We start from the raw sequence: 23,083 nt of genomic DNA on the forward strand, positions 1-23,083 counted from the left end.
ATACTCCCTCTCTCGCTTAAACTTTCGTCAATATTACTGCGCCAGAGGTCAAAGTGCTGCAAACTAAGTGCTCTTCTGCAATACAATATAGTTCTCATTTTTATCTGCACTTTTTATTTTGTGCCACCATACTTACTCGTGTAACTGCTCATGTAACAGTCTTTAAATAGAGAAAACATGGAAGTGTTTGGTGGCTTCTAAATTCATCCCTGTTTGGATCCTAAGGAATGAATGGGGCTAGGCTAAATGCTAACACATTCACAATGCGCTATACAAAGATTAAGTGCACGCATTGAATAAAGATAGGTATGTAATTATTTGTCTAAGTTGAGGAAAGAACAGAGTAAAATATTAAAAAACAGTGGTGTTTTCCTTTAAATGCATACATAAAACATAATGAGATCAGTGCATATTACACAAAATAATTCCTGATGTTGGGATAAAACATCTATTCTCTTCTGATAAGGATTGATTTACACAGGATGTCAGATAGGACACTCAAAACTCACACATCACTCCTGCATGGAGCTTTTTTATTCTGTTGATACTTTTAAAATGTTTCTTACCAAGTAAATCCAAATTTTACATTCGACAGCTCAGATGGCAAAGCATTGGATTGGCAAAAGCAAAGGTCATGGATTCGTTCCCCAGGGAACATGCATAAAACAAAAATTATTAATTAAATGGACTTTGGATAAGAATTTCTGATTGGATGAGAATGCATAAATGTGGCCCTGGACCACACAACCAGGCATAAAGGTTTGTAAGAAAAGGACAATATTTGGCTGAGATACAACTGTATTTGTTAATCTAGAATCTGAGGATGCAAAAAATATATTCACAATATTGAGAAAATCACCTTTAAAGTTGTTGAAATTAAGTATTCAGCAACACATATTACTTATGATACTTTTTTTTTAATGTATTTACGATAGGATATTTGCAAAATATTTTTATTGATCTTTACTTAATATCCTAATGATTTTTACCATAAAAGAAAAATAGATCGTTTTGACCCATAATATATGCTACAAATATACCTGTGTTGTGCGACTAATGACTGGTTTAGTGGTCAAGGGTCACAAATGTGAATGAAGACGTGAATTATGTTCTCTTGAAGTTTTATATGTTGCTGTAGAATGATAAAGAGCTTTATTAATTGTGCTCATGGGCGTCGAAAACCAAAAAAATGTGAGTGGGTCCAAGACATTTACTGGAGTAGATGCCATTTTCTTGCATTCTGGTGCCTTTTAATTATACAACTGCTTTTATAATGTAAAAGGTTTGTTAACCTTGTTGTGTCGCAGGAGTGCAGCAGACGAAAGTAGTAAAAACATGAAATGGAGTTGAATTTATATGGACTCTAAATGAGCCAAGTGCAATGGAAGCAGCAGTGTGGAAGTCAAGGATGTAGCTAAAACACGAAACAGAGTTTAATTTATTACTGCATTCCTCTAGTGGAATGGATTCGAGTGACGGCGCTCTGACAAGTGAACAGACAAATGCACTAAATTAGAGGAAAAGTGAGTGGGTCTAATATCATTGGTCTTAAAAATTTGGTGGGTCTTGTTGTCCCACCCAAATTTAATGGTTCTGACGCCCATAATTTTGCTTACAAACACAAGAAAGATTTAATTCGGTGCTGGAAGCTTCCAGTGCACACATCAACATCAAGACATAAAATAATGAAGCTGTTAAAGTAAGAAAAGTAATGGTAAGAGTCTTGAGCTCATTATATTGGCAGGGAGAGAAATCCTTTAGGATTGAATACTCTATTTTGAATGTGGATTAATTAAGAAACACTTACTAAGAATGTAATGAATCTCATATGTATCCAGTTAAGAAGCATAAGGAAAAGTCTATAAGGAGTTTGGACTCACAGGACCAGTTCCTAGAGGATTAATATAACACATTACTTTTTGAAGGGTTTTCTTTTGCTTCGTAGCAGCGTGTGCCTTTGGCCCTAAAAATATTGTCAGTCAAACAATTTAGAGGCATTTATCTAAAAGAACAAATGTGGACCACAAAACCAATCATAAGTCACACGGTGTGTTTGTAGCAATAGCCAACAATACCTTTTATGGGTCAAAAGTAAAATTTTGTATGCCAAAAATCATTAGGATATTAATTAAAGATCATGTTTCATGAAGATATTTTGTAAATTTCCTACCGTAAATATATAAAAAATGTAGTAATATACAGCGGGGAAAATAAGTATTTGACGCATCAGCATTTTGACACAAAATTTCTACCAGATGTAGCCATCAAGCCAAATATTGAATTCATACAAAGAAATCAGAACATTGAAGTATACAAGTTGAGTCATAATAAATAGGGTGAAATTTTACAACTTTAAAAATGATTTTCTCAGTATTTAGATTTTTTGCACTCTCGAATACCAGATTTTCGAATAGTTGTATCTCGGCCAAATACTGTCCTATCCTAACAAAGCTTATTTATTCAGCTTTCAGTTCTCAATTTAAAAATAGTTAATCACAAATAAACACAAAATAAAGCTAGTTGATGTACTGGTTTCTCATACAAATGCTGTTTTATACATGTTTGAAATGACATGGGTGCACGCACGTTTAATTTGTGGGTGAATTGTTCTTTTAAACATGAAATCAGAAAGTGACCGCAATGTAAAAAAATAAGTATGAAAACTTCTAAAGCTAAATTGAATCGAAGTGCGATGGCTTTGAAAAGAAGCTCTTCATCATAACACCGTCTTTATGAATGTTGACCCACATATATGGTTAAACGTTCGGTTGAATTTCCAATCCACCGGGCTGACTGCGATTGCACCTGTGTGACCCTCTTTACTGTCTGGTCTGGGTCAGATGAAATCTGATGGTATTGTGGTGTGATATGGATTGGACTCACACCGCCTGCAAGAGTTATGAGTCCATGACTGCTTCATTATAAGTGGACTGGTTTGAAAATATTAACCATTATCTTTACAGCATTTTTTTGACCATTCGCTGGGTTTAAATTTGATTGCCTTAGCTGAAGAGTGACATCATCATCGAATGTCTGAATGATTGTTTCTATGCGTTTCATTCAAGCTTGTACAAACTGAACATACCAACGCAAGTTGGCAACTTTTAAAGCTTAGACTGTCATTGATGTCTAAAACAGTTAAAGGTAATCAGATATTAAATAAAGGAGGAAGTTTGGAAAGGGAATTTAAAGTCAGAAGGTCTTGGCATCTGCGGGGCAGAGATAGGGTCGTATGATGAGAGCTTATTGGTGTAGAGGGCACATCTGATGTACCGAGGCTTCTTGAAGTTGACATGCTTTGTTGATCCTCAGATGCCACAATCTGATTGGCGTCCACTTCGTTCCATCCAAACGATTCACTTAGATGATTCACGACTCAGTGAGTCTTCTCTGACTGTGATCACAGTTATTGATTTAACACATTCAAGTGAAGAAAGTGGACACAGAGGCCCTAAAATGTTTTGCGATGTTTCTTCTCAAGTTCAAGCAAGTGTATGTCATGACATGAGATATGTTTCATAAATCTGACAACCATTAAACAAATGTTCAAATACTTTTGAACAATATTGGTTTTAAAACATTCATATACAGAATTTTTTTTCCAAAAATGGTCCCAAGTTGTCACTTGGGCATTACCCTTCTTGTATGTACCATTTAGGTACAGATATGTACATTTGATACCAATATGTACCTTTGAGGTACCTCTTCAGTTTCAAATAAGTACTTTTTAAAAGGGTACCACCCCATTGACAGCTAAGGATCATTTTTTTTTTACAATATTTCTAACAGTCTACTGTATAGTACATTTGTCAAAGACTTTTACAAACTATAGCTTGAGGACAGAGAGATATGTAGAATTTGTATTTAGTACGCCATGCCAGAAATAATTGAAAAATGTGGTATTGAAATGATTGAAGGCGTGAATAAAATATGATATCCGGGCCTTTTCATCCTAACTAACTTATTCTGTGGCGCTTCGGAATAGTCGCGAGATGAGCCGCTTTAACAGAGACGTACTTTGAAATGCGTCCAAATGACTTGCAAATTGATTCGAGATACATTGTGGTGTCGGTGTCCGATGGTTGTTTGAGCTTCTGCTGTGTCCACACAGGGTTTCCTCTCTGTGTCTGAGTGATAGTCGCCGAGCCGTTGATCAATCAGGCCATTAGAGCTCAATTACCCAGCATCCCGTGCACAGGTGAGCGAGGGACCCGTCCACCCCCTCCAAATTAACACAAATTAATAATGACACTCAGACATTAAATGTCTGCCATCTGGGGGCCGGCCGGCCGGTCTGGGTCGAAGCTATTGAGTAGCAGGTGTCTCTGTCACAGTAATTACCGGGTCTGAACGCAACCCTGACGTGGCATTCAGTCTCTCTCACTGCCCGCTGTCCGTTTTAAGTGTTAATAATTGATTTGGAAACAACCTAATAATGAACTACAGATTTAGGGGAACCTTACAGGATGGGAGATTTGTTAAGGATGGCTTTTGTTCAATTTTCATCTAATGAATTGGCATTCGTCTAATTAAAGAGCTTTGTTAAGAGGCTGTGATTAACAGAAGGGATACATCTCAGTTTATGGACACTTTTGGTCAATACTCATGTGTGTTATTGATCTGGATTGGATGTGTTTCTAATTTAGTTCCAAAATCCTCCGTCCTTGTCAATGAATAATACATTTTGCTTTTGGAGATTTTTATTGCTCAGAGTTTGCTTTATCAGAAGTTGTGTTTTATTTAAGTATTACTTTTGTTTGAGGTGTTTGTCCTAAAATTAGAAATATTACATATTTGTCCTCTATATAGTTTCAGATGACTTCTCATTAATTGTCACATTAATGATTTTTTTTTCTTTAATTGGGTCTCAATATGTTTTTAAATATGATCAATGTTTTGAGCTCTGTATCTTACTGTATTCATACGGGGAAAATGTACGACAGTATATATACATTTTATAGAAACTTTATTTTTCCAAAGGAAATTTGTAAGTAAGGAAAAATATATAGGGAGCCAGTTGTTATGAAAGGAATAATTGGTGATGGGCTGTTGAATTATTCAAAAATAATGCACACCCAAAGTGGTAATGCATTATTTAATTGTGCATTATTTTCAATTATAAAACGGCCCGTTCTGGTTCTTCATTCTGATTGGTTGAAACGCGTTCCAAGCCGTGATAAAATACCCCGGTAACCCCACGGTTCAGACCACATTACATAAGTATCACTGCCCCACTGTTGCTAGGTACTGATTTATGAAAATAAACACCACAGTCTTTAATCATATTTTTAATTTGTCTACAATTGCACAATTAATGGCGATCCAGATAAATGTCAATAAATATTGTCAATAAAGAGAAAACGCGCAATAAAAAAGCCTTGACAAGTGCATAAACCTGCGTGTGCTTGCTGTGATTGTTTTTAATGATAAGAGCATGAATCATTTGATATTTAAGATGAAATAAAACTTACCACTGAGTTTTACCGCAGATCTTGTCTCTGTCGTCTATGTAAAGCGACAGGCAGCACTCAGCACATCATCATTTCAAATCCGTTTACAAGACGAATGCTCTTGTTATGTTTAATTTAACGTTTACATTGCGCTTTAAAAATGATGAAATTACCTTCATACGTGCTTAATTCATAATGAGAACGTATTAACACAAGCTTTTTATTCTGCTATAATATATATAAACAATAATATATGTCATTTTATATAGGCTACAAACTATAATTCTATCTTGACATGCACATTATCTGGATCATGTTGGTCCAGTTTAATTCAGAGGACTCATTGGTTTGGTGTATTCATTTTAATTGTAAGCCTTTAAAAAGCAATTATTTTAGATGCAATTTTGTAATATTAAATAGCTTAAATTCTCAAATTTCTTCTAAAAACATTTAAAATCATCCCAAAGAATTCCGCAGATTTTTCCAATTATTCTAAAACTAAAACAGCCTTTCAGTGTTAGATTTGTGGCTCGTTTTCTCTTAGGAAAAATAAATATTACTGTAAAATGTCCTAAAATAAAAATAGCCTACTCTAGCTCACTGTATTTCATGTTTTATACAGAAAAGTCTGAAGCACACCATAAAAAAGTTATATCCATTCATACAGGGCTAGTAGTATGTACAGCTGTATATTATACAGATACATACCCAGGTATCGGATCGGTACTCGGTATCGGCCGATACCCTGAGCCCAGGTATCGGAATCGGTATCGGGAAGAGAAAAATGGTATCGGAACATCTCTACATGGAATCAGGTCATTAAAGTTTTCTGGGAAAAATCCACATTATTCCCTGTGTAGTGTAGGATAATATTATAAAAATTCTAGACTTTTTAAGCACACATGCTAAACTGTTAGTTTTAAATGCTTATATCTTCTGTATGTGAATGTTGATTCATACCACTAGATCGGGTGCAAATTTGGATCGTATTGAAAGGGGTGGTGTAGTCTGGTCTGTGTTTCGATCATCAGGAGAAAAGTACGCATGTAAATTTTCTCAATCAGATGCAAAAATACAGAACAATTGTGCTTAAAGTTCACATCTTATATATACCTCTTATTTATGTATCACATGATTCTCGTCACAGAAAGATGCAATAGCAAGTCAATAGCAACAGACATTATTAAGGTAGTGGCGTCACACGCTTTACATTTTGCAATGATCATGTGTACTTTCATAACATTACATAAAGCAATAAAAGTCTGTTTTCTTCTGCCTATATCTACAAACGTCTTAAAATCAACTTTCTCCAGCTGAACTTTGACTTTGTACATTTATCCAGAGATAAAGCGTGAACTCGACGAGAGATGTTGTGTGCTGCGTTGCCAAGTCCAGAGTTCAGATTACGGTTACTTTTAATCTGTTTCCGCAAGTTGATTTATTTTCTGTGAGTTAAAGAGTGAAGGATTTTGTTGATTAATTATTGGTATTTAGGCTCTGAATATTCTTTTGGATTCTTTTGTGCTAGTTTTAAATGTCCATTGGGCTGGTTTTGATACGCAAATCTGGCAACCCTGGCTGACGTTTAGTTCGAAGTATATAGAATGTGCATGTAAACACACATTTTAATCAAATTGCAATGTTTAGTGTACATGTATTGTCGTAACCTGCAATCAGATTCAATTCAGTCAAGATTTTGTGCATGTAAACCTAGCCAATAAAAACTCCAAGTATAACCTATTGAGGATCTATTTTTTTCTCATGGGTTGTTTCATAAGACAGCAACAGCAGTCTGATGTGCATGTAACCCAGCACAATGTTTGTGTTACCTGCACGACTGCATAAACTGCATGTTATTGTCTTCATCCGCAGGCGGCGGAGAGCGAGGGCTGTTTATGCAGTATTTCAGCAGGTGTATTGAAAAATTTCAGCCATCATTCTGGTTTATCGTCCGTTTCCTCTCTTCTTTCTCCTATGGGTTTATTGTTCACACCCAAACTTAAACAAGTGCCAGTGGATTTTTTTCCACAACAAAATTATATTTTTCTTCTTGTCAATACTTCATTAATCAAGAGCCGGGCCTTTAGAAAAATGTTTTGTTTTGGAGGCTGCAATCTATTTTGTGGAAGTGTGTGTATGTGTTTGAAAGAGAGAGAGAGAGAGTGGATGTGTGTGTTGGTAATCTGTGCCTGTGGCAGGTTTCCCCTCCGAAACGCAGCGCTAAGCAGCGGTATCGCATGCCTATTGTTGTAGCCTCTGTCATAGCAAGAAGCAGTCTGATGCAGGCCTGCGCAGCTCTGATAAGAAAAGAGGATTCAACATGGTTAGAAAGACGAATCGGTGGGACTTCAGAGTGGAACGTGCGCACGCACACATTCACACACAAACATCATCCTAATGTTGGCACATGCATAACCAATTATTTACACTTACATCTAATTATATATGCAAGCGAGGTTTATTTTCTTATAATCAAAGTCGAACTCGCATCTGTAAATTTGGCACATTGTATTCGTATAGATGTGGTTCGCATCAGAGGCTATATTTATCAGGCAGAAAATCTCCCTGCTTGTTTGTAATGTTGCCTGCTAGTGAGCTCTAACAGGATTTTAATTCCTCGTTGGACACCGAAATGATTTTGGCACGCATTGTGTGGCTTTATCTAATAAAATAATAGGCCCGAAGTTTAGGCGGGGAACCAATTTGTGATTGCATGCATCAATTACTTAGCTGGGCTTGAGATGTGTCAGTGATGTTTCTGACCGCTGAAACGGAAATGGCTTCTTTATGGAGCCCGACAAAGATCGTTTTAGGAACCTTTCATTTTAAGAGTCCAGGTTGAAAAGCGTCTAGATTTATGAAGTGTGGGAGGTGTTTGCCATTGCTAAACTAAGCACTGCAGGCTTAGAGTGATGCCAGAACGTTGCTATGTGGTTTCTAGGGTGTTCTGAGGAGTTTATTATGTCCAAAAAAATCCCACCCCCATATTGTTCTGGTCTGCAGATATGACTTAAGTCCTTCTTTCAATATGTGTTTATGTTTTTCCTCATGTATTAACACACATTCACAAGAAGCTACAGTATGATTTATGACCACATCACAATGGGTGCAAGATGATTTTAATACTCAGGGTAAAGAGTTTGTTTTAATCCCCAACCCAAATACGAGTTATACTTTTGGTGCAGTGTTGACTTGATTCTATCGTAATTATTACTGGGCGTTCACACCAGACGCGGTAGAGGCGGCAAGCGTGAGTGATTTACGTGTTGTAAATGCAAATCAATGGAAAGACGCGAATAGACATCCTGCGGCGTATTACGCGCGAATGGCGCAGTGCGAATTGAGCGTTGCCACGAGTTGAAAAATCTGACTTTGGCGGATTTCCACGGCGTGTTAACCAATCAGGACTTTGCTGTAGTAGTGACGTGATTACAGGAAGCGAGAGGAGTCTCAGTGGAGTCGCAGAAGCCCCTCCCATGACGTGAATTTCCGCGTGAATGTCTCAAATGACTAGAATTTCACACGCGAATGAAGCAAGTAAACTCAAAATGTTCAAGCGTCCAACTACGCACGAATAGCGCGTTTTGCCGCCTCTACCGCGGCTGGTGTGAACGCACCATTAGGTGTGTTCAAGTTCACACGGTGTTGTGCAGACTGATAGGCGCTTCTAGTCGAGGATGGAGTTGAAGACAGAGCTGTCAAGTTGGACACCTGCTGCTTGCCGTAGTGATGTGTGCGCTGTCTTTCCTATTTTTATGGTGAATTTGTCAAAAAAAAAACTTTTAATAAAATGTTACAACCAGAAACACTTTGGGTTCTATATTACACTCGACACAATGCAGCGCAATGCGCAACGCAAGTGTCTTTTGCTAGTTTCCACCCTGCGCAATTATCATATTCACGTTTAGCGCCACGTTGTTTAAATAGCAAATGCATTTGCACCCCCTTTTGCGCCCATGGGCGTTCTGGTCTGAAAACGAGGTGTGTTCAGGTGCATTGTTGGTGCGTTGCTATTTTGAGGCAACTAAAATAGACTACGCCATTGACCAACAAAAACCTTGTCTAAAGTCAATGGCGCAATATGTTTTTTTGTTATTTAAAGTGCGCATTGGTAATGCGCCTATAAACGGGACGACAACGCGGGTTTGCTTATCACATACATGAATGCGCAGCAGCACAAAAACGCTTTTAAATATAAAAAAGATTAAAGGATTGAATGTAAAAGATTATTATTGAGTCACTTGGACATAAATGAGGACCGATTATGAGACATTAAAAGGCACAAAGAGCTGCTTCACCTGTAGCCTGGTAAGTAAATAAATGCTTTGCTTTAAACAACTGCATCTATTTTTAAATGTTTTTTTTTAATGCTACCTCGCAGATTTATTGTATATGATGACTCTGTACCTGTGAATATGGTGAGATGAGAAACATTTTTAAGTAATGCTTAAAAAAACTGACGCTGTCCAAGTAAAATATTTTTAGAGTACAAAGCTTTTCTTACATACTTGTAAATTATTTTTTTATGATATTGTAAAGCCATACATTTAAAACAATTAAAAGCCTGCTTTTTTACTTCCATGACTAAAAGAAAACGGGTTTTAAAGGTTTTAATAAAAAATAACAATTTCAATGCAAGTGAAAAACAACACAATTATTTAACATTAATCTTAAACTGGGGGTCTTCTTCCTCCGCTTAGTTTTTCAGGTTACAAAGTCCGTCATATAAATAGGGATTAGACATAGCGCCAGCGCAACTGGCTTTTAAAGGGGATGAGAGCTGAGTCTCTCATTTGTTTATTGCACGTTACGCCCAAAATACTCCCATTACTCATGAAAAATAGGACCAACTCTTTTCGACCATGCACTCGGCGCACAAACCATTTTTCACGTCGTTAAATTAGCAAAAGTGGATTTGAGAGGCCCATTTAGACAATGCACTTAGATCGTTAAAATAGGACCCAGCAGCTTATGTGACAGGTGTTTAGACTTTTGGTGGACCTTCTGACTGGCGTTTTGTTTTGCTTTTCTTCACTACACTCTTACTAGTTATTTTAGTTGGTAACATTTCAAATAACGATATTTTTCTTACAAAATCGGTTCAGTTGCCCTCAAAAGGCCTTTAGTAAGCCCCTGAAGCAGTGTGGATTACTTCTGTAAAGGATGAATGGGCTTCAAATCAGAAGCACCATCTATTACCATTTATAAGGTATAAAGTTCGGACAGTTAGGACATTTTCTAATATAACTCCAATTCTGTTCATCTGAAATAAAGATTTATCAGATCTATTAAATAGAACTGTATTTCTGTTTATTAAATTATTTTTATAATTTTGATTAATAACACCCTTTAGTGCCACATTTATACCTGTCATTCAGTTGCTTATTAATTATTCTGCTGCAGGTTTGAGGGAATGAGTATACTGTACTGTGTATAGCCTACACTTCTGTATTTCCATTTTAATAAAGACTCTCCAGTTAAATGGTGACATGCTCTCTGTGGCATCATTTTTATAGCTGTTTGTGTTTTTAACCGATGAAGGATAAAGCTGAAAACCCCAGTGAATGAATGAACGTGTAAATGAGTTTTTCCTGGGTAATGAAATATTAAATTGACAAACAAATGATTTGTTCCATGTGAAAGCATGCCTAAATACTATTGATTAGATATGAATCTGCCTCAGTGGGCTTCAGTGAGCTCTTAGTATTTTCATTTTCAGTGATAATAGGCAAACGGAAATAAGCTCAAACAGATACTATAGCTTTTGTGCTAGATAAAGCGTTTATAAAGCTGACTTTGTGTATTTGCCATTTAATTTGAACTCATTGTAATGTAACAAGAAATGCTAGGATCAGATCTTGTGATCTTTGCAATTAATATATTTGTGTACATTGAATTGCATTTGCAAATTTTTGAGCTCCTCCTTAAAATGTAGTTGCTTGTTTTTGTTGACTTGTTTGTTAACATTTAAATCGGTTAAGACATAGAGTGTTGCAGGGATGACGTATTTTGTAGGCCCTTACTAAAAACCCATTCATTTTTCCCATAGACATTTAAGGGGGTCGCACACCGAATGAGAAGCGTTGCGTCGTGTCTAGGACAACTCGGAGGTATTGTACATCGGAAGTGCACATTAAATAGCGCGAGCTTAGTCAGATAGCGTCTACTTCAAAATACAAAATATATGTTTATGGTTATGGTGCAGAAACACTTCCAGTAACCATAGTTCGAATCCCAGCCGATTCCATACCCCTCTCTCCACCCTGTACTTTCCTGTCTCAATTACTGTCTATCAAATAAATAAATAAAAACGCCAATGGCCCAAAAAAAAGAAAAATATACGTTAGCAGCCAATGTTAATCGCTAACGATTTGGAACAAATATATGTGAGTGGCGCTCTGTGACGCAACAGGGATTTGAGCAGTGTGCAGAGTCACAGCAGACAGCCACCGGTGTGTGTACATTCATAAAAAATAATGTGTTCTGTTTTTGGATTCATGACGCTATGCGGCGCTGCACTTCCCGTCCGGTGTGCGACCCCCTTTAGATTATTGCAAAAAATAAGCACTGTGTTTAACAAACGTTTATGACACTTACACATTTTGTCAAACAAGTTAGTCTTCACAGATGAACACAACTTTTATGAATGAAGTCAGCCCTTATTCAGCTTTTTATATTTCTAGTAAATGCATTTACACTTAAATATTCATACAATTTGTATTCGTCTGTGAGGATTAACTCGTTGGACAAAACGTGTAAGTGTCATAAACGTTTGTTAAACACAAAGAGTATTTTTTGCGATAATCCAAAAGTCTATGGGAAAAATTGGCTTTTAGTGCGGAAACCAGCATCCCGCTAATTTCCGGGTTTGCCTACAAAAATACGCCATCCCTTCGGCACTCTATGGGGTGGTTTCCCAAACAATGATTAGCTTAAGCCAGGACTAGGCCTTAGTTTAATTATGAAATGTAACTAGTTTTAACAAACATGCCTTACTAAAAACATTACTTGTGTGCATTTTGAACAACATGCAGGGCACTGGATATGTCTATAATACCCATATGTGGCGGTTTCCCAGACAGGGATTAGACTAGTCCTAGACTAAAAAAATGTAAGGGCTGTCCAAACTGAAAACAACCTGCACTGACATATCTTAAAATACATCAGTGTCTTTGTTTTGCCTCAACATGCACACAAGTAATGTTTTTAGTAAGGCATGTTTTTTAAAAGTTATATTTCCTAATTAAAGGAACAGTATGTAGGATTGTGGCCAAAGCTGGTAATGCAATCACAAAACTTGTGGCTAAAACTGGTACTGCAATCACACAACTGGGGGCCAATACACAAAATGACAACATAAACATCAGTTGAGGGCTGCAACTCCACTTTTTAAATGACAATATCCTGGCCAGACCACTGTTGTCAGTGATATAAGTATTTGAAATGAAAATGAATTCTTAATGTCTTGTGACATATCAGGGCCATTTTATGATTAATTGATATCAATTTCTTACATACTGTTTCAGTATGTTTCAAACTTTTTCAGCCCAAGGACCACTTTATCTTCCAATTTTTTTCTGAGGACCACCTAACAGAATCCCAATCTAACACTCCCCCAAAAAACAACAAGTAAGGGATAATGTAGAGGCAGCCGGTAGTTATTGGAAAATAAGCCCCGACAGTGTGATGGACCCGACGCGAAGCGGAGGGTCTTGTATCACACTGAAGGGGCTTATTTCCCAATAACTACCGGCTGCCTCTACATTATCCCGCTTATTACACGGCTACTTGCCACATAAGAAAAAAAACTGGAAATGAATATGAATTTGAAACATTTTATTGGCATATTTGTTTTAAATTAACATTTTTATCCTTCCGCGAAACTTTGCACAGATGCATAAAATGATCGTAATACCTTATTAATATCCTCTGCTTCATACTTGTCTGTCTCCATTTTTTCTCTTTTAGCCAGTCTTTGAGAAGTTTTAATGCCCATTCTGTATTTTTTTGTGTGTTAGCTTCGTAGCTGTCATGCTCTATTTTGTCAAGTTCAGTCTCAGTAAGTTGTCTGTGTCTTGTCGTGGTTGTCGAGTGTTTGTCACAAGATGGCGCCAAACAGACAGTAATCTTTATTGATCTTTATTGGCGCGGAGCGATTTTACTCGTGCAAGTCAACACAGTCTCACACCCATGGCGTCAATATTTGACGACACTTGACCATGCGTCAATATGTTGACGCGAAGGGTATACCTTTCGCGTCACTTTTTGACGAACTGGGGACTTCAATACTATTAGGTACGCGAAATTAAACAGTTGTCAACTGACATTGGGGTTAGGGATAGGTTTGGGTAGGGATGTCATTATGTAAATCTAACCCTAAACCGACGCGAAAATGGTAGAAAATGGTAAGAAAATAGGAAAGAGAATTTCGCGTACCTGATAGTATTGAAGTCCCCAGTTCGTCAAAAAGTGACGCGAAAGGTATACCCTCCGCGTCAACATATTGACGCATGGTCAAGTGTCGTCAAATATTGACGCCATGGGGTGAGACTGGGTTGATACTGCTTAAAAAAATGACAATAGTAAATTTCTTTAAATTCAATGCTTAATTCATATAGTTTCATTTGTGTTACTGTGTTATTAAGTGGAAAATATATGTGACCCTGGACCAGAAAACCCAGTGAGATCTCATGTAATATCGTGATACAGTCACGAAAAATTTGATTCATTTATTCCATGGCACGAAATTCTGCTTTTTTTCATGCCTTGAGCACGAATGTCCTTTTCGTGTCACTCACACAAATTTCTACAAATAGTTTTTCATTTCCGTTGCACGACTTTCTTTTTCGTTGCATTTTACGTATTGTTTTCTCATAGTTTTTTCCTATTTTCTTACCATTGTCGCTTGGTGTTGCGTTAGAATCACTCTCTGTTACATTTTTAAACATCCAAACCCAAACCCCAACTCCAGGCGAGAATAGTTTTAAAAGCGGAAGAAAAACATATAGAAACCAATTCAAAAGTACATCCAAACCCCAAATCTAACCCCAAGTGACAATGATTTAAAATAGTGAGAAAACATTACATAAAGTGAAACGAAGAAGAAGTCGTGCCATGGACATGAAAAACTTTTGACAGTATAGAAATAAAGCTGAATTGTGTGCCATGGACACAAATAAATTAATCACATTTTTCGTGACTATAACACGACTTTCTGTGAGATCATGTTGCAAGTCATAAGTACCACCAACACAGTCTCACACCCATGGCGTCAATATTTGACGACACTTGACCATGCGTCAATATGTTGACGCGAAGGGTATACCTTTCGCGTCACTTTTTGACGAACTGGGGACTTCAATACTATTAGGTACGCGAAATTAAACAGTTGTCAACTGACATTGGGGTTAGGGATAGGTTTGGGTAGGGATGTCATTATGTAAATCTAACCCTAAACCGACGCGAAAATGGTAGAAAATGGTAAGAAAATAGGAAAGAGAATTTCGCGTACCTGATAGTATTGAAGTCCCCAGTTCGTCAAAAAGTGACGCGAAAGGTATACCCTCCGCGTCAACATATTGACGCATGGTCAAGTGTCGTCAAATATTGACGCCATGGGGTGAGACTGGGTTGTGCAAGTAGTCCGGCTATGCGTTATTATTTTGGAGCGGTTATTATTTGAAAAGAACGAACCTGCAAATGTCTCAACTGACCAATCAGAATCAAGCATTCCAGAGAGCCGTGTAATAAAATTGGAATAATACGCTAAGTTTAAGTTTAATATGCAACTGTTTCAAAAACGATTTTTTTTTTAAACAAATGCAATGCTACGTTCAGAAATTATGAATTTTATTTCATCTGAAAAAGTAAATGTGAAATGAGTTGCAGCTTAATATGAACAACAAACGTGTGAAAAAAAAATGCAATTAAACATACTATAACAGCCTAGGCCCCACTTAATGCCATTCCAAAGAGCCGCTGAGGTGGTGGGTATGTGAAGTCTATGGTTGTAACTACTGTATGGTAAAAATAAAATACTTAAAAAAAAATTTCCCCTTAATGTCCAAAATCACTGAAATTACAGGGATTTTACACATGAACAAAAACTATTACATTTCAAAACTAATGTTGATGCTTGATCTTTTATTTTGACTCCTCTTTGGTTTAGCCAACCGATCCATTTTTACGTTATTAAACAGAAAGGCAAGAACTGATATCACAGTTTCGCAAGTGCATTAAAAATCTTCATAAATAAGTGATGATTGTATAAACACTTGCCTAGTTTGGGTCATCTTTTGGCGGACCACTGGGGGGGTTTGGCGGACCACTAGTGGTCTGCGGACCACACTTTAAGAATTACTGCTTTAAACTAAGGCCTAGTCCTCTCCTAAGCTAAACCCTGTCTGGGAAACTGCCCCTATATGTTGTCTTAAAAGGATAGTTCACCCAAAAATCTCAGAAAATATTTGTATTGATGCAAGAACCAGGAGCACCATTGACCTCCAAAGTAAAAAAGAAAAATACTATGGAAGTCAATGGTGCTTAAAAATGGTTTGGTTACAAACATTGCTGAAAAATGTATTTCTGTGTGTTCAGCAAAACTGTGTTCAAAAAAAATTGAAACAACTTGAAACAACAGTGAGTAAATGTAGACAGAATTTTTATTTTTGGGTGAACTATAATTTTAATGTTACTGTACTTGTAACTTATTTGCCAAGCCCGAGTTAGCATTACGGTCTCTACCAACACCCTATAAACGGTTTCATCGGACGCACGTGCGGTGACGCGATACGCGTCTGGTCCGAACTTTACTTCCGGTTTCAGTTTTTTTAATGGTCTTAGTTGCTAAACTGAACTCTTGAACAAATACCTCTCGAAAATAACAAATGTTTTGGTTTCCTAGGTAATCTGCGTGTTGTTTATTTTGCTTGTTCTATAAATAAACTACGTTTAAAGTACTTTGTTGTTATTTATTCTTAGCGGAGTTTATCGGAAGTTACGTGTCGACCATGAAAGCCGCTTGTTTATGTTGTTCTTTTCAGATAAATTTTTTTGCATAATATGGTACTAAAATGCATTCTGTAAGCAATTCAAAAGCATTGTTAAGTTAAAATTAAATAACATTAAAACAGACCAAAAAGTGCTTATTTTCTCATCCGACCTCCTTATTGTAATGCTCAGCAGGAATAACCATTCCTAATAGGCAATGGGTGACCTGAGGTCAGGACCTTGTGGTGCAGGGGTGATTTAGGATTTATTCTTCACCCCTCTCTCTCTTTAAAGGATCATCTCAGCTCTCTGATAATAAAAGGGGGGTGGGTGTCTTTCCTCGCAGCGCCAGCGGCTGCTGTGGCTACAGATGACTAGAGCTGAGATAATACATGCTCGACTTGATCTACAAGTGAACCTGACATTTCCCCTTTCCTCTTCATCACTGCATGTCCCAAACAGCAAACAGATACGGAAGCCGAGCGATAAGCAGCCGCCACATTGTGACTGAAGTGATGGCTACATAGTTTAGCACAATCAGGGCGAAGATACCATTAAACACTGCGTCACAATTCATGGTGTCAACTTTGTGAATGATACGTCTACAAGGATGCCATTTGACAAGGGTTCTTTCCTTTTAGCTGGTTTGCAACAAACTGGATGGGGTAACCAGATTTGAACTCAAGGTCTTTAGGAAGGATATTAGTTATTTTAGCACGGTATGTTTTTCTTGGGCGCATTATATTGGGACCTTCATAAAGAGTACTGCCCCAGTGACAGCTTTTGTTCCTTTATTTCTGAGAAGTGTACCTAACCACGATTCACAACTGTTATAATAATGATTTATAAGTTGAGCTCTCGGTTCGGGATTTCACAGGAAATGTTGTTGTTTTTCCGTATGCTTTAAGATAAGTATGTAAAGTAACCTGCAATTTTATGTTTTAAAGAAAGATGCAAAAGAGAGAGGCACAAATTACAGATAGCAGCTTTACCCCTTCAGACCTGTTTCTTTTTCTGTGTTTAACTCTTTCCCCGCCAACATTTTTATTTTTAAAGCTGAACTTAGCCTATTTCTATTGTTGTTTTATATGTGATTTCTTATTATAATCTTGGTTTACTCGTGTTTTATTTTATTTTGTTTTACTTGTTTACCCTGTTCAGCACTTTAATCAGTCTGGTGACTGTGTAAAATGTGTTCTATAAATAAAATAACAAGAACTTTAAAGGTTGCCGGCCTGCGCCAGCATTTTGCATTATTTTCACACAATTTTAATGCCTTCCAGAAATTGTTCTTTTTTAAATATATAAACATACAATATATCAAATGAAAGAACAGACCCTCTGCTTTAAAATAAAACAAACTTTCATCCTACCTTCAGTAGTTCTCTTTTTATCGCCTCTCAAATATTGGTAGGTTTCTTCAAAAACACCAAATTTTGATAATTTCATTTTTGTAAAGGACTTTTGATAGAGATCAGATTCAAAGCGATCCTCAAAACTTACATGGACATACAGCTGTTTGCCCTAGGGTGATACTTTTGGGTTTTATATGTTGCAGAAGACACCTGGTGGATAATAGCTGTATTGCGGAAAGCCGGAAATACTTGTCTTTGGCAGGGAAGCGTTTTCTCTTAAAGGGGCCATGGCACAAGGCTTTTTTAAGATGTCAAATAAATCTTTGCTATCCCCAGAGCACATATGTGAAGTTTTAGCTCAAAATACCATATAAATAATTTATTATAGCATGTTAAAATTGCCACTTTGTAGGTGTGTGCAAAAATGTTACATGTTGGGTGTGTCCTTTAAAATGCAAATGAGCTGATGAAATTCAAACATTGATCACAATGATGGTGGTTTGTTGCAATTTAAACTCAATTGTGCTTTTCTCTGAACTAAATGACAGTGCTGTGGTTGGATAGTGCAGATTAAGGGGTGGTATTATTATAATAAGAGCTCCTTATGACATCATAATGAGAGCCAAATTTTAACAACCTATTTTTTCATGTGCTTGTAGAGAATGGTTTACCAAAACTAAGTTACTGGGTTAATCTTTTTCAATCATAGCACTTAAACATGGAAAAAGTCTGATTTTCATGCCATGGCCCCTTTAATTGACGAGTTAACTCACCAATGGCAGGGAAAGAGTTAATCGGTGTGCCTTATTTTGATCAGCATTTTTATTTCTGAAAACATGTAATGTCAATTTCAGTGGATGCATGGTCTGAAGGGGTTAACCTTGAAACCAAGGGTTTCCTTTGACCCAACATGGTTCGAAACTACAGTAGAGTTCTTCTCGGGTCCAAAGAAATGTAGCCGACCCAAAATGACCCAAATTACTTTTTATCCAAACCTGACGTGCATAATTAATTTTTTAAACGAAAGACCTGACTCGAGACAAACCCGAGAAAATTAGACCTGAGTACGACCTGACCCAGTGGCAATTTTTTAACCTGACTGGACCCAAATGTAAACGGCACAGACACATGTGCAGTCTGCAACAAGCCAGTCAGACAGAATAAACCCTGATGGCCTCGCAACTGATTTGGCCCACTGCTTCATTTATTTTCATTTGTTATCTTACGATGACACCAAGGTAACCGTTAAAATGTGCATTCAAAATTGGCAGGTCTGGCTCAATGAAAAAATGTATCATTAACAAACGAAGGAGAGGTTGGAAAACGTCTTGAGGCCGAATGCCCCTAATATCATACCCAACCCGTGTCCGAGGCACCCGTAAAACTTTTAGACCCAAACCCAACCTTGGGTCAGACCCGTGAAGACCTCTATTTCAAACATCCCAGCCTTTTTTAAAGTGTGTGCCGATTTTAAAGATACGCAGACGTTGGAAGACCCTGGTTAAATGTGCTATGGCACACAATGTTTCTTTACTTTTTTAAAGTATGTGCATGACGATATTTTTAAGGAGGAAAGTAGATAAGAACGGATGCTGACTGTTCCCTTAATGAGAACGCTGGTCGCAGGAACATTAGGACTAAATGGAGACGGATTTGGACTCTAGAGACACATTAGGCATCAGGGTGAACATGTGAGGTAATTTCACCCATCTGAACATATGGACAAAGTGCAATCTACTCCTGTTTATTGCACCTGAACTATTTAGTATTTCATGCCAACTCCACACAGAAAGACCCAGCAAAGGCTCAAACCAGGGACCTTCTGGTAACAGTGCTACTCGCTGAGCCACTGTGCCACCCTGGGAAGGGGGGGAATTTACCCCTTCCAAATAATTAAAACTAGCAATGTCAAAACCCCCAATATTTATACAAAAAAATTTATAAAAACCTGTGTACAGTTGACATCAAACCACATTATGTTCAAACCAAATCTAGAATCTTGAAAAAACAAGTATGAATTTCCTTACGTCAGTGTTATTGTTTGTTATTGTTATTATTGTATTATTAAGTTGGCTTAGGGTTAAATGCATGATTTTTCGGTTGAGTTAGTTGCAAAATGACACAGAAGTAAATACGCTATGGAGAGTAGACTGGTTTTGTATAATGGTTCCAGTTTGGTTCCCATTAACGACAAGTCCTAAACTGTTCATACTGTACTCGTTATTGATTGTAATTGCATGTATAGTTTATCATGTGATGATAAAGTTTCTACCTTTAACAGTTTGAACAAATAAAACGACCAGAAATAACATTTTAAACAAATCTGATTTCGGTTCAGAAGTTACAATGTTTTTCCTGGAAAGAAGTAAAAAGTTACACCCGCCTTGAAGTTTGATACTTTGCATAACCTCAATCAGATCTGAATTAGCAAGAAACAGCATAAGTTTGTCCACAGCGTCGTCTCCCTTGGTTTGCGCCACGTCTTGCCAAAGGTGTTGGAAAACGGCACGGCAGAATCCACGGCAAACACTTGAGGGGGAAAACTAGCGCAAGGGAGAAGAGTTTGAGAGATGCCAGCTGCTTTACCATCTGTCACTGTCAAGATTCGACTTGTGGGACGTTGAAACAACTTCCTTGAAAAGTAGCCGAGATAATCCACAATAGTTTTCACTTGCGATCTTGATTCCCCTGTTGGAATTCAACATTGCACCGTGTGAAGTGGAGACGGCTAATTGGTGGTGAAATTCGGGAGACGTTGGCTGTAGTTTCACGTACATGCGTGTGTTTTGAAGTGTGCTGAGCCAGTCTTGGCAATCTGAAATTGTCTTTCAAGTAAATAAACGTGTGATATATTGTCTTGTTTTGAGCTTTGAGCCAAATTGGTAAACGTAGTACAAGTGAATGATTTACCCGAAATTCTTCTGTTTAAATTTGTGATTTTGGCACCCGAGGTCTCCGGCTCCATCTATCTCGAATCTCAGTCAAGCTCACTTCCTCTCAGGCAAGAGGCCATCGGCGAGGGCCTCTCCTTTCCTCTTTTGTCACACAAACGCTCATCAGATGAGTCCAGATGGTAGAGCAGCACTAAATGAAAGTATTCAGTGTGAAAATCGCAGATTTTTGCAGCGGTCATCTGGTGCGTTATCACAGAAGCCTTTTGTGAGATAGAAACGTTTGATGGAGGCTGCAGAAGTCTGGACAGCGTCTGGCCGTCTGGCCCGGTGGTCTAGCACATTAGGCAAGCCTGTCAAAACAGGAAAATTCAACCATGGGGTCGTCAGTAAACTAATTGGGTAACAAAGAGCATACGCAGCCCTGCAAAGCGTTCCTTTAGCGGTCGGTGTGCAGAGAAGGTGATAAGAGAGTTCACTTTGATAAGTTTACTCTTATTTATTTACGTTTGATTCTGTATCAGTGGTTTCTAGAATACATTTACAAAGACTCCATCTCTGAAGCGAAGGGTTAAAAAAATCATGTTGCACTTTAATGTTGTACTGTAAAATAATATTTAGCATTGTTATTTCATTTTGGTTGTTTCTGATGCTTGATTTATACCCGACCATGCGCATCTAACAATGAATGCATCTATGCAATGCATGACTGCCACCGCTTGTGCACATTTGACTCATCCCTCTGCCTGCCAGATTGCACTTAGTTGGCCGTCAGATGCCACCTGCCTCTGTAGCCCCCGGGCATGCAGATATCCGTACAGGTGTACCGGGCGTACAGTGAACACCTTGTTATGTCTTCCAATAGCTGCTTCTTGCTGTAGGAGTTCACCGCAAGTTGCATGCAAAGATCAAAGAAGTCAGCAATTGGATTCAAAGTGGAAATTTAAATTGAAATGGGCAGATCTATGGAGAAGGCCATTTCGCAAGCCGAATCCGAGCACAAGAGCGGTGTATGTTCCTCTGCCTTCTAGACATTATTACAATGCAAAGCAAACATTATGAATTCAGAGTTCCCATGTTCTCTTCTCTTGTTTGGGTTATGGGTAAAGTGCATTTGACTTCTGACATTCTACCTTTTTTTGCTTTTATGTCTGGTTGCATTTGTTCAGGTTGTTTTGGTTGGATGTAATTTGTGCACGCTCAGTATTGTTGTAAACTGAGTTATTGTTTAACACAGTCTTAAGTCAAAAATGGACAAGCCCAGCTGCTGAGTTAAATTAACCCAGAAAAGATTTATATTTGACTGAACTTTAAATGAATAGTTCACCAAAAAATGTAAAATGATTTTGTTATTTACTCACCTTGTGTTTACTTAAAAAAAAATGGTGGGTTGTTTCCAATCCATGGTTGGGCCAAAAAGGGACAACCCAAGCCTTGGTGAGATTGTTGGAGTTTAAAATGTCTCATGGTTGGGTCAAGTACGGGCCTAGTCTACACTGCAAAAAAATGACTTTCTTGTATTTTTGTCTTGTTTTTAATACACATATCGGTAACACTTTACTTGAAGGGGTGTTCGTACGACTGACATGACGCGTTCATAATCATGGCATGACACGTAGGAGATTTTATGCATATTTATGACAACTGTCATTAAATGTCATTTGCTCAATTATGTCATTTTTAATGCAAATATAACATTGTTTGAAATGCATATATATGAAGAGTTTGGTTCCAAAACGCAATAAATCCATTTTGACTAATTTCGGTAAAAACGTGTTTTCTATACCAAGAAAGTGACAAGATGAAAACCACTATTTGCTGTTACAAACTTTCACATAGCATCTTTAGGTTATAAAAACATAAAAAATTCAAATCCATAACTTGATTTTCAAAGATTTATTATAAAAACAAAAAATTTTTCCACAAAATGCAATAAATCCATGACAAGTTTTTTTTCAAAATGCTATAAATCTATTCAATCAATGTATAAATGTGCATTCATTTTTGCCATTTTATATTCATTTAGTTGAACAGTTGTACACACTGATTAAAAAAAGAAACATTAATGACATTAATCAAAACACTTACTTTGTCATATTAGGAACACTGTCATTGCTGCGGTTATACTTGATGTCGTCGCTTAACATTTTTCACAGCGATAAGCTGTGATTCTCGTTGACTTTGAGTAAAATTATGGAACGTTTTTCATAAGATCCCCTGGGGTCAATTTGTTAGCACGAGAGAAGCTAGATGTTGTCAGGAGAACAAGGGATCGTCTCCCAAGTGCCTCTCCCGTAAATTATTAGATGTTGATGGCTTACGTTTCTTTCCCTTCTTGATTTGATTTCTTATACACCTAGAGGAAACTTTAAAAAAACATAATGAACTAAGAATATTC

At 37.4% G+C, this 23,083-nt stretch overlaps 1 protein-coding gene across 1 annotated transcript in view; it reads left to right on the forward strand.

Annotated features, from left to right (window-relative positions):
- The window catches only part of zfpm2a (zinc finger protein, FOG family member 2a), a 213,667-nt gene that overhangs the window by 110,890 nt on the left and 79,694 nt on the right, over window positions 1–23,083 (forward strand). The gene's annotated exons all lie outside the window — the stretch shown is intronic.

The sequence above is a fragment of the Paramisgurnus dabryanus genome, chromosome 13 (genome assembly GCF_030506205.2).
Source record: "Paramisgurnus dabryanus chromosome 13, PD_genome_1.1, whole genome shotgun sequence".
NCBI lineage: Eukaryota > Metazoa > Chordata > Actinopteri > Cypriniformes > Cobitidae > Paramisgurnus > Paramisgurnus dabryanus.